Raw genomic sequence first — 12,503 nt, 5'->3', positions numbered from 1 at the left:
AAGATCATGTGATGCATAGCAACGAGAGGGGAGAGTGTTGTCTACGTACCCACGCAGACCGACTGCGGAAGCGTTGATGCAACGTAGAGGAAGTAGTCGTTCGTCTTCACGATCCAACCGATCAAGTACCGAAACTACGGCACCTCCGAGTTCGAGCACACGTTCAGCTTGATGATGATCCCCGGACTCCGATCCAGCAAAGTGTCGGGGAAGAGTTCCGTCAGCACGACGGCATGGTGACGATCTTGATGCACTACAGCAGCAGGGCTTCGCCTAAACTCCGCTACAGTATTATCGAGGAATATGGTGGTTGGGGGCACCGCACACGGCTAAGGAATAGATCACGTGGATCAACTTGTGTGTTTCTGGGGTGCCTCTACCTCAGTATATAAAGGACTAGAGGGGGGAGGCTGGCCGGCCAAGCTTGGTGCGCCAGGAGAGTCCTACTCCCTCTGGGAGTAGGATTCCCCCCCCCCCCCAATCCTAGTTGGAATAGGATTCGCGGAGGGGGAAAAGAGAAGGAGGGGGCCGGCCACCTCTCCTAGTCCTAATAGGACTAGGGGAGGGAGGGTGGCGCGCAGCCCATCTAGGGCAGCCCCTTCTCTTTTCCACTAAGGCCCACTATGGCCCATTTAGCTCCCGGGGGGTTCCGGCAACCTTCCCGGTACTCCGGTAAAATCCCGATTTCACCCGGAACACTTCCGATATACAAACATAGGCTTCCAATATATCAATCTTTACGTCTCGACCATTTCAAGACTCCTCGTCATGTCCGTGATCACATCCGGGACTCCGAACAACCTTCGGTACATCAAAATGCATAAACTCATAATATAACTGTCATCGTAACCTTAAGCGTGCGGACCCTACGGGTTCGAGAACAATGTAGACATGACCGAGACACGTCTCCGGTCAATAACCAATAGCGGGACCTGGATGCCCATATTGGCTCCTACATATTCTACGAAGATCTTTATCGGTCAGACCGCATAACAACATACGTTGTTCCCTTTGTCATCGGTATGTTACTTGCCCGAGATTCGATCGTCGGTATCCAATACCTAGTTCAATCTCGTTACCGGCAAGTCTCTTTACTCGTTCCGTAATACATCATCTCACAACTAACATATTAGCTGTAATGCTTGCAAGGCTTATGTGATGTGCATTACCGAGAGGGCCCAGAGATACCTCTCCGACAATCGGAGTGACAAATCCTAATCTCGAAATACGCCAACCCAACATCTACCTTTGGAGACACCTGTAATGCTCCTTTATAATCACCCAGTTACGTTGTGACGTTTGGTAGCACCCAAAGTGTTCCTCCGGTAAACGGGAGTTGCATAATCTCATAGTTACAGGAACATGTATAAGTCATGAAGAAAGCAATAGCAACACACTAAACGATCGGGTGCTAAGCTAATGGAATGGGTCATGTCAATCAGATCATTCAACTAATGATGTGACCTCGTTAATCAAATAACAACTCATTGTTCATGGTTAGGAAACATAACCATCTTTGATTAATGAGCTAGTCAAGTAGAGGCATACTAGTGACACTTTGTTTGTCTATGTATTCACACATGTATTATGTTTCCGGTTAATACAATTCTAGCATGAATAATAAACATTTATCATGATATAAGGAAATAAATAATAACTTTATTATTGCCTCTAGGGCATATTTCCTTCACTTTGATGTTGAAATGGTACGCAACAGTGACAAATGTTTTTTCCGTAATTAAGCATGACTTCAACTATTTCAACATGTAATTTTCATGTTTTACAATTTGAGTATAGCTTATCCCATGCCATGCAAGACGCTATGTCTTGGAGAGGATGGATTTTGAAGACCATGGAAATTTTGAAACGAAGAAAATTCACCTAAGGACCCATCATGATGTGGATTTTGAAGTAAATCTGTATAATGCTGAGAGCGTAACCCATTTTGGTTGCAAAAATTGGGAAGCATTTTGCAAGATGTATGGTTTTGATGAGGGTATGCTTGTCACCATGGATCTTGGTGATCCTGACATCGACCAAGACAATATGGACATTTGGGTCCTTGTTGATACGCCTCCAGTTCTACCGCTATGTGAGTTTCTCAAACATAGTTAATTATTAACTAATTTATATTGTTTATTTCAAAATAGTTGACATCTTATTTTGATTGTTCAAACAATGTGCGGAACATGGTAGACAAAACCCACTACACCGATGGCTCCGAGTTAACTTATCAGGAGAAAAATCATCTGGTCGGATTTTGTACCGATCTTGAGAATTACAATATCTACAATCAAACTCCTCAACATTATGGTCAATACGTGCCACTAGTGCACGTGTTGAACTACGGTAACTACCATGGAGATACCCTGGTAAGATTTTTTACTATTACGACATCCGTGCATCTTTTGCATACTTCTAAAACTAGCACATCATTGCTAACTATGAAGTTATTACTATGTTTTTCAACAGAGAATCCCAGAGGATTGTGTGCCTCATTTGATGTATCAGAATGGCAGCCTTCGTGTTTTGAACATATATCCAGGTCATCCTACGAATCTCAACTGTCCATACCGGATTTTTAAAAGAAGTGGAGACATGCTAATCAGAGAATGGAAAAAATGTATGGGCAGTCGTAAGGAGGTTCTTGGAAGCAAAAGGAAGCGCCGCGCAAGAATTGGAGACATGATGATCTCCATTCTCCATAATGGAGAGTCAGGGTCTATATTGTTTTATGCTATTTTACCTTAAATAGGGTATTTAGGTCATGCCTAATACTGATGATCATGTGCTAAGAACAATTAAGTAGGGTTGGTTCGATGACTATTAGGATGATGATCGTATGACTTGTTATTAATAACGAGTAGAAGTTGTATGATGATGATTAGTAGGACTTGTTATTATGATGATGCATGATGCAAGCATGAAGAGTTACTATATATATGTGGGTGAAATGAACATGGATTGGATTGAAGTGAAGGCAACATGCATGTGGTGCATGTAGAAAGTAGTACAATCCAAACTTGATCAAGTTAGGATTAGTATTACTTTCGACATGCACCACAAGTTGCGTCACTTCAATCTAAGTCATGTTTAGGCATAGCGGTAGCACATAGATAAGAGAGGACACATCTCTCTATTAGCTACCTATAACAACCTAAATTAACCCCCAAAACCCCTAAACCACCTCCTTTCAAAAAAAAACATCCCCTGAAATGCTGACGCGTGGAAGCTTATTGGTCCCGGTTGGTGCTACCAACCGGGACCAAAGGCCCTCCTGCCTGGGCTCGCCGGAGCGGCCACGTGGAGGCCCATCTGTCCCGGTTAGTATAAGAACCAGGAATAAAGGCCTAGGGCATTAGTAACGACCCTTTAGTCCCGGTTCCCCAACCGGGACAGATGGGCCTTATGAACCGGGACAAATGGCCCTTTTTCTACTAGTGAGCCAGACCCGTCCGGGAAGAAAACGGGTTGTTTGGTTGCCTGGCCTGCACGAAACTTAAAGCAGCCCTCAACTAAGCCCGCTAGGAATGCCTGAATCGGCAGTTTTCAGTGAGCCAGGCTCGAACGATGCAGGGGAGGGGAACACGGCATTGACAACCTGCGAGCAGGGAGGTAGCGGGAGCTCGCGAGTGTCTCCATAAAAGCGGCGGGATGATCTCGCGTCATTGCCCGCCGATTCGGTTTCCCTATATAGCCAGGGTGACCATAGCAGCAAAACTCCCGCCACCATTTCCCTTTTCTTGAGCTTTCCCTTAGGCACGGATCCACATCGACGATGTAAGCGGCGCAACTTCTCCAGTGACCGGTTGACAGCAACGGCGAATGGACTGCTCCTCTTCTCCGGCATGTTCAGTGCCTCCTCCATGGCTCCTCCGATGGCGTCTATGAGTTCAATCACCTCCTCCTCTCTACTAGTTCTAGCTAGATCTATGAGCATGTGTACTGTTAGATTATCCGATCTGTGTGACTTGATGTTCTAGTAGCTAGTTGTGATGTATGAAGCATGCTAGGAGTTGTTTCAATGTCGGCAAGGATTGATAGCTAGTGGTCATGGATGGATTGGTAGTATGCCTTGATGTGTGGTATGCTAGTGTGCAAGTATTTGGTAGTGCTGTCTTGAACTAGATCATCCATGTGTGCATGTGGTAGTGCTAGTTCGATCTGTCCATGTTTACTGGTAGTTCCTACTGTCGATCTATAGTGTGTTGTGGTCTTGATAATGCTTACGTTTGTAGGAGATGAGCACGCAAGAGTTTAGTCAGGCAATCTTCCTGTCCGAGAGCCAATTCCCAGTGTCCTACGTCGAGGACTCCTAGCCTCCCATCGACTAGATGCCTCCTGATTCAGATGTTTTCGAGGTGCCCGCTACGGTTCCTCCATTTGTGTTCACTCAGCCAAATGTTGCAGCGTATGCTGCTGCGCAAACGACAGCCTCAAATGCGAAGAAGGATGATAGGGGGAACAACATGAAGTGGCAACCGTTCCTGTCGACAATTCGTGCTTAGCAAGATGTGTGAGATCATAGCTAGTGGGGTGAGGACTGACAAGGGTGCCTGGTTGCTCAGGGTGTCTTCAAGAGGAGTACCTAGTGTGGGTTGCCTCGTTTGCCTCGGTAGCGAGGCTTGGGGCGCTATGTTGTCCTGTCTTGGCTTTCGTTGTGGGCATGGGCATCCGGGGCACAATGTACTCCTCCTTTGATGCCTCATTTGCGACGTCTTCCTCGAATTAGGCTAGCTCCCGATGTCCACTTGTCGATCTTCTAGGTACTAAGCGTGGAGAGTGTGTTGATCTAGTGTGCTTGGAGTTGTTGTCGTACTCGAGGTGTTCGGATACGGTTGTGGCGCGGTTTGTGTGCTCTGTGTCTAACTCTTCGCTATTCATGGCTTGAGTTTGAGCAAGGTGAGTAGGGTACCATATGGTTTTCACTTTCAGTTAACTTTAAATAAATAAATAAAATTAGAGATTTCCTGTATTTCGATAGATACTGAAATAGTTGCCTTTTCAGTCAAAATTCAGTTCAGTAGTACACACAACTTCAAAAAATTGCCTAATTATTCCCCAAAAAATCAAAATATTTGTTTAGGTTGAAATCTATTTCAAGTGAAATTTGACGTCTCTCCGAGGCCTTGTGCCCTTGAAGCAGGGCAGGCGCATGGTTATGTTGTTTTTCCTCACCCTCACCCTCTCCTTCATTGCATCTCGAGGACCTTCTCCACTCACCGGTGCTCCTCGCAGCAGCCAACCTTGAAGCTGCACCTCTCATCTCTGCGTACAATCATCGAACCACCTGGGACTGGAGCGTGCCAACATACCTCCTTGTAGTTTGATTTGGACATGCTCATCTTTCATTCAGAAAACAACTGTACATAGTCACATAATTAATCTGACAATCTAGCAGAAGATTATGTACCACCACATCATCCCGAGAAAGTGTCATGCTTTACAAGTGTTAGAGTGTGGCGTTGAATTGTACTACATCATGCTCAACACAAGCAAATAACAAAATCACCAGACGGTATAAATGCAACTCGCAGCAAATATTACAAGTAGAATTCCTTTGGTCAACAAGGATGCATGAAACTAACGGAGCCATGCACTAACTAACTTCTCACCGAAGTTATCACTCTTTTTGTTCTATAAAACGCTATGGGGCTGCCCACCTTTTGTATCTAAGCAGAGATAAGCAGACACACCGAAGTTACAACAAAACCCTGGACTTGGGCAGCGTCCTAGAAGAAAACAATAACATGGTTGCAACTAAGCACAAATAGAAGATGTCGGCGTCGGCAGTACAGAAGATGGGGGCCAAGTTCAACAGGGTGTGCTCTGAAAGTCTGGAACCATGTAGTAGTTCTATAGAACAGTATAGATGTTGCAGCCTCCAGGCTCTCTGGGAAATTTTGAGCACTACTTCCATGCTGCACATAAGAGCAGGTAACTATGAGATAATGTAGACTTGTCGGCGCATCAAACCGGGGGTGCACAATGATGTTTAAGATCGTGGAGCAAACGGTTACCTTGGTAGATTTACTTAGAACGCCCAAACCGAATAATATAGTCGAATCTTGCAAACCAGATACCCATTACCATAGCTCATAATAATCTTTGCTCCTGATGGTCCTCTTTCAACTCCATCAATTTAATGTCAGGCCGAACAAAAATCTTTCAGGTTAATTCAGGCCCTTGATTTTGCAAACCTGCGCGTGTGCAGTAGATACACTGCCTACCAGACAAAAGACTGCAAACATAATGACAATTCCTTTATTCATTCCAAATAATGATGACAAAACAAAAGCATTATTGAAACATTGTCATTGAGATCAAGCAAATTTGGTTCCGAGTGCTGAGTGTAATGCACTGCTACTCTACTTGTTTTAATAAAAATGGTTGTGTGCATCACATAATGCAGCAGCCAGGGGTATTCCTCCTTTCGAAAATAAATGTGTAATGCCCTGACCAGTGCTTCAAACGAATCACTATCTCAGTTAATATGTCTTACATTGGTAGTGGCGCACCAATACTAGACGTGCTCTCAGAATCAGAGAATTCATCCTTTTGCTATGGCTATACCATTTGGCACGACTAGGTGTGTTCTAACGAAGTACATGAATATCTATCTAGACATTTATGCATGGAGAAATGTGACATAATATAACTATTGTAACGTCAAGAAAAAGAAGTGACATTAAGCATTGCAAAAATATGATTAGTATGACAGAAAGCATGGCAGGATAGATATGTACCTTATTTTGTATGTGAGCAAGCTTCTTGCTCTCCTCTAGTTTACACCACTGATAAAGGTAATAGCATTCATCAATCTCTAGGTTTTTGAGGTTGGTGAGTTGATGTATGCCCTCAGGCAATGACTTGATACCATGACATATATGGATAGTAAGTTCCTTGAGAGAGGCAGGCAGGACGCATACCGTTTCTTGGTTGTGAGTGCGCTTCATCATTCCCTCCAATGATTCATTAACTACATGCTCTAATTTAGGGCAGTTGCTAATTTTTATTTTCTGAAGGTCGGTTAGTTGTTGTATGCTTTCGGGTAAAGACCTCAAGACATCATTGGAACACACAACAAGTTCCTTGAGAGAGGTTAGTTCGCCTAACCAATGTGGCAGTGATAAATTGTGGCAATAGGACAAGTTTAGTGACTGCAGCATTGTGAGTTGCCTCATGGTCTCATTAAACTCTGTTACACCATTGCTCCACCTTATTTCCAGACTTTGTAGAGATGCGAGCTCACCCAACCATTTTGGCAGTTCTTCCATGTGTTCGTCTTCTAGGCATAGTGCTTCCAAAGACGATAGATGATGGGTGATCTCTGGTGAGCCGGTTAGATCACCACAATTGTGAATTGACAAAGAAGATAGTCCGATGAAGTGTTGAAGCAACCTCCACCGATGAGGCCCCTTACAGTATTTAACTGACAACACAGTAGTTATTGGAGAAGTGGAGGAGGAAACACTGGCGTGTGACACAGTGCACTCATCCAGTGATGATAACACATTATCACTGTGTGATATCACCCATGATTTAGCTTTAAGCAGAGGCCGTTTCATCCTTAACATGGGGCAACCATGTATTTCCAATATTTGAATCACATGCTCCTCATCACTTGAGTATGACGTGTTCCACTCTTCCACGTTTGCCATATCTCTGAGAACCAACGAGACTAGGTTTGGTAGTTGGCCCACCAGCCACGCAGGAAAGCTGACACCATTGTAACCACATATCTCCAATTTCTTCAATGTGCTTGGTGGCACTAGATTTTTCAGCAACATTTTGTCATAGACAAATCTCTCAACACCTCTAGTCCACTCCAATTTCAAGTCCTTGAGGCTATGCTTTTCCACTAATTTGATACGATCTGCCTCTCCTGGGGACTTCACATTTTCAAGTTCAGATATCTGCAGCTCAACAGGATCTGTGGATTGTAGCAGGACAAGGTTGCTGCTAGATTCATCATCATCACCAGCACGCACCACAAAGTATGGTAATGATACTGTACTACCACCAAGATGAGGTATTCTGGAAAGAAGGTCACATCCCTTCAAATAAAGAAACTTCAAACTACCAAGTGTGTGTATACTTTCTGGTATCTTTGCAAGAAGTATGCATTCCGAAAGATCCAATGTATGCAGCTTTCTCATGCGACAAATACTTTCAGGTATGCTTTCAAGAGAATGATTATAAGACAAGTCCAAATGCTCTAGATCAGAAAGATTATTGCCTAAATGGTTGATCAGACTTTGAAAGTAATTCCCATAATGATTTTTTTCCAATGGTGAACCAAGTAAACATGATCTCTTCCTATGATATTTGGTATCATCATATTCTAGTTGTGGTTTCAAACATGTATCTTTTAAGTTCAAATATCTCAGATTGGTAAGACCCACCAAAGCCTCTTGAAGACGATAAATACTATAACAATGTGATAAATCAAGATGCGCCAAATTTTTTAGACTCCCAGGAAACATTGGCAATGTTGTCATATCTCGACAACCAGATAAGTTTAAGTACTTGAGTTGAATGAATCTGCCCAAAGCTTCAGGGAGCTTTTGAAGTACAGAATGGTCTGAAGATAAGTTTAAGTACTCGAGTTTGGTAAAGGCCCCCAAAAATTCTGCTTCTTCGCAACATTGAACATATGAGCTGAATGATAAGTTCAAATACTGCAATTTGGATAGACCACTTAGATCTTCAGGTATCTCTCCGATATTTGGGCAGTATGATAAGTTCAAATACTGCAGTTGTGTGAGGCTCCCTAGGAACACCGATATACCTCGAACACCATAGCAATTTGATAAATCTAGATGCACCAATTCTTTTAGCCTGCTAAAAGATTCAGGCAGTTCTTCAATTCTTGAACAACCCGCCAAATCAAGATACATTAGACCCTCAATTTCTCCAATTGACTTTGGTAATGCTAAGATTTTAGGAGATCCATGAAGGTTCAGATAAACTAATTTTGAAAGCTTGGTGATACTATCCGGAATCTCTGCATCATGGATTCTTGGAGCACTAAGATATCTCAACTGCTTCAACACGTGAATAGAATCTGGAAATTTATGCATGGAGCACTCGCTTAAGTCCAAGACACGCATGGACTTAGCAGATGAAAAGGCAGCGTCATGAAGTTCACTTTTGTCACACTCCATAAAACGAAGTGCCCTTATCTTGGATGACTCCAATGGCTTGGAACAATCATTTGGCAATGCAAAGTGGCAGCAACCTCCCCCTGTGTTGCCTTGTTTGCTAGCAACATGTACTTCATCGACCATGACCAATCTTGCTAGATCGTGCACCAAATCGTGCATGGTGAACAATCTATCATTTTCATAATCCATTCCTGTAGTCTGTAAGGAAAACTTAGGAATGTAAGTTCTTAATAGACCAACCATTTTTTATATTAACGCATTTATTGCATGCTAAACTAGTAAAATATAATGGCATGGGACATACTACAAATAGTAAGGCAAATGCACTTAATTGTGTAGGTCAAACACTCGTGGTATGTAAGTCACGGATTAGTGAACTAATTGTGTTATTTCTAATGCTAATTAATTCTGGTAGTTGGTCAAAGTGATGCACAAAAGGAAAATTGGTCAAGTGAGATTTGGGAAGCTACGGTTATGTAGTGTTACATGAAGAGGCAACTTGGAAATCAAAATTTGGTCCAAAGAGTGTGAATTGTTCGCAGCTCGTGTCGCCTCCCCCGTGGGCGACTCGGGAGGGCTTAGCCGCCGCCGCCTAGTACCTCCAGCACCTTTCTCCCCCTCCGCCGCTGCCAATGGTCGGCGCCGGGCAAAGCCCGTGCTTGCGATGGCCACGGCGGAGGGTCTCTCCTCCCGTTCCCGGATCCGCGACGGCGTGGGCGTCCTGATCCGCGGGGTGCGGCCCTCCCGACGGTGTGGCGGATCCCGGAGGCGGCGGACTCACGGCGGTGCACGGGTGCCCTGATCCATCTATGTGGGATCCTCGGTAGCGTGCGGGCTCCTGGCGGCGGCGGGATCGGTCGACGGCAAGCTTGGGCGATGGCGTCGGCCGCGCAGTGCCGGATCTCGTCGCTCGTGGCGGATCTCGCCACTCCGGCCTTCGTGGAGGGACCTGGACCAGGGGCGGCGGCCCCGTCAGGCATGGCGACGGCGCCCTCGGCTGGTGACGTTCGCGGGGGGTGGATGGATGGCGTCTTGACGGCCTGGGCGGTGAGTCGCCGCTGGATCTCCTCCGCGCTGCAGGCTCTCTCCCGCTGCACTTGGTGGCTTACGATCGCGGTCGTCGACCTCGGTGCATTCGTGGGGGCTGGTAGAGGTGATATCGGACCAGAGGAAACTCTGGATGACTCGTTCATCCAGACGGTGGCGACGACCAGGGTCGCCGTTCTCCTCCTTGTAGGCGTCGTCAAGGTCCCTGCCCTCTACCCCGACCCCATGCCCGGGTGAAAACCCTAAATCTCCTTAGATTGGGCGGCGGCGGCACTGTGTGTGTCGTAACCTTCTTGGAGGCGCCGCCTAGGGCGTTTGGGTGCTTGGTTTGAGGAACTGCATGTGGAGGGGATGGGACCAGTGGCAACAGGTGGTGTTTCGCGTCGGAGGAGCGGCGTGGAATCTAGCACGTCGACAACGGCAGGTCTCAGCGGCATGGAACAGCGGGGTCTCGCCGGTGGGCGTGTGATGATGGACGAGTGCAGGATGGTGGCGTTGTCTGGCGTCGTGGTGGCGTCGACGACAGCTAGACCGGGCAAGGTAGATGCAGCAGTACATCACTGAAGTTGGATTGGTGGCAGGTGGTTGCGGCGGCCTCATACCCGGCAAGCGTCCTGGTTGAGGAGTGCGCCGGACTGGTGGGTGCCCCATACCCGGCAGGCGTCCTGGTTGGGACCTCAGGTCTTAGATGTTAGGTTTGTCTGCGAGATCTGTTTGGTATTAGGCTCAGACTATCAGCATCCCTACATCAACTGGATAAGAGTAGCGACAGATGTTACCTGGACGGTGACTTTAGTCTTACTATTGTATGACTTTGTAAGGTCTTGTGTGAATAATTAATAAAGTGGTTGCATGCATCATCCAGATGCAGAGGGGGGGTCCTCCTCCTTTTCTAAAAAGATGCAGAGACAACTTAAATAAAATTTACGCACCAAAATTTGAAATTCTCGCTGCACCTGAACATTAATGTTGATTCTATCATACTTCCATAAGATTTAAATTATATTTTCTATTACGAAACATAGCTTAGGAAAATAACATTAATATTCTAATATCTAAGCATGTGCTAGGGGTGAGTTTTGCCAGCGTATAAACAATGGGCATCTTCATAGTTTCTAATGTTATTTTGAAAATAGTATGTCGTAAGAAGATGCAACTTTATAATAGGCTACATCGTACTACGTAACAATAAATATAGTAAAAACAAGCAGCTTATGAAATATAATTTTTTTGTCCATTATTTATCAAGAAAGCATAAAGGGTTCTTATCAAACCTACGATAAAGAAGCATAAAGTAAGTTAATCCAACTTCTTGAATGATGCATCCATCCTCTATTCTGATATAAATTCTATGTAGATGAATTTTATAGGTGGATATTTGTATTTCTTTAGACGTAGACCTTGCAAGACAATAATTTTTCGCTATTTACGATTTCATATTCTTATGATTAGATGTTATATAGGAATAAGTAGAAACCACAACTCCTTTCCTTTACGCGTAAAAAATTGATTTCGACTGTTCATTTGTTTTCTTCCAAAATCCTCCATTTTAGTTCTTCCACCCTTGCATAGAGAGAGAATGGGAAAAGAGGGATTAGTTTTATTTTTGTTTTCCCCTTAAAAGATAGACTTTGAAATAGGAGTCATGGAATAATGTTGAATTCAAATGTTTATTCCTATAGTGTAAGGAAAGTAAATTGAACTAAATTCATAGATTTATGCCGACCCTAGTGTTGACGATAGCATACTTCCATAAGATTACAATGTATTTTCAATTATGAAGTATATCTTAGAGAATTACATCAATATTTGTGTCATGACAGCAAGCAACGATCCGATTGTGGCGTACGTGCGTGACGTGCTTTTGTATTCAGCCGGACGGCGACGAGTTTACTAGCGAGGTAACCTACACCGCTGTGTACATGCGGTACAGGCTAGCTGAGAACATGAAGCAAGACCGTCAGCTCCGCTTCATCGTCTTGGTCGTCCATCGTCACATGTCACCGAAGAGTACTGGCAACGTGGCCCGAGCCAACAGATGATAGCAGGAAAGGTTGGCCATGGCGGGGAAGGAACCTGGGTGCGTGATTGATAATTACTGAAGTACCCAAAATGCCCTTAACTAGTCAATATACTACCCAAAACCTCTAGTAGTATTGGTTCATCTGGGCCCTCCAACCCACATAAATGAATGGCCCAAAATTGACTTGATGCACTGTAAAAGGTCTCGGAGGATATCCCAGGGGCGTGTTTTTCCTATGTATGTATAAACAATAACTATCTTTTGAG

The sequence above is a fragment of the Triticum urartu genome, chromosome 1A, assembly GCF_056163025.1.
Source record: "Triticum urartu cultivar PI428250 chromosome 1A, HENAU_Tu73, whole genome shotgun sequence".
Lineage (NCBI taxonomy): Eukaryota > Viridiplantae > Streptophyta > Magnoliopsida > Poales > Poaceae > Triticum > Triticum urartu.
Note: the sequence above shows the minus strand (reverse complement) of the source record.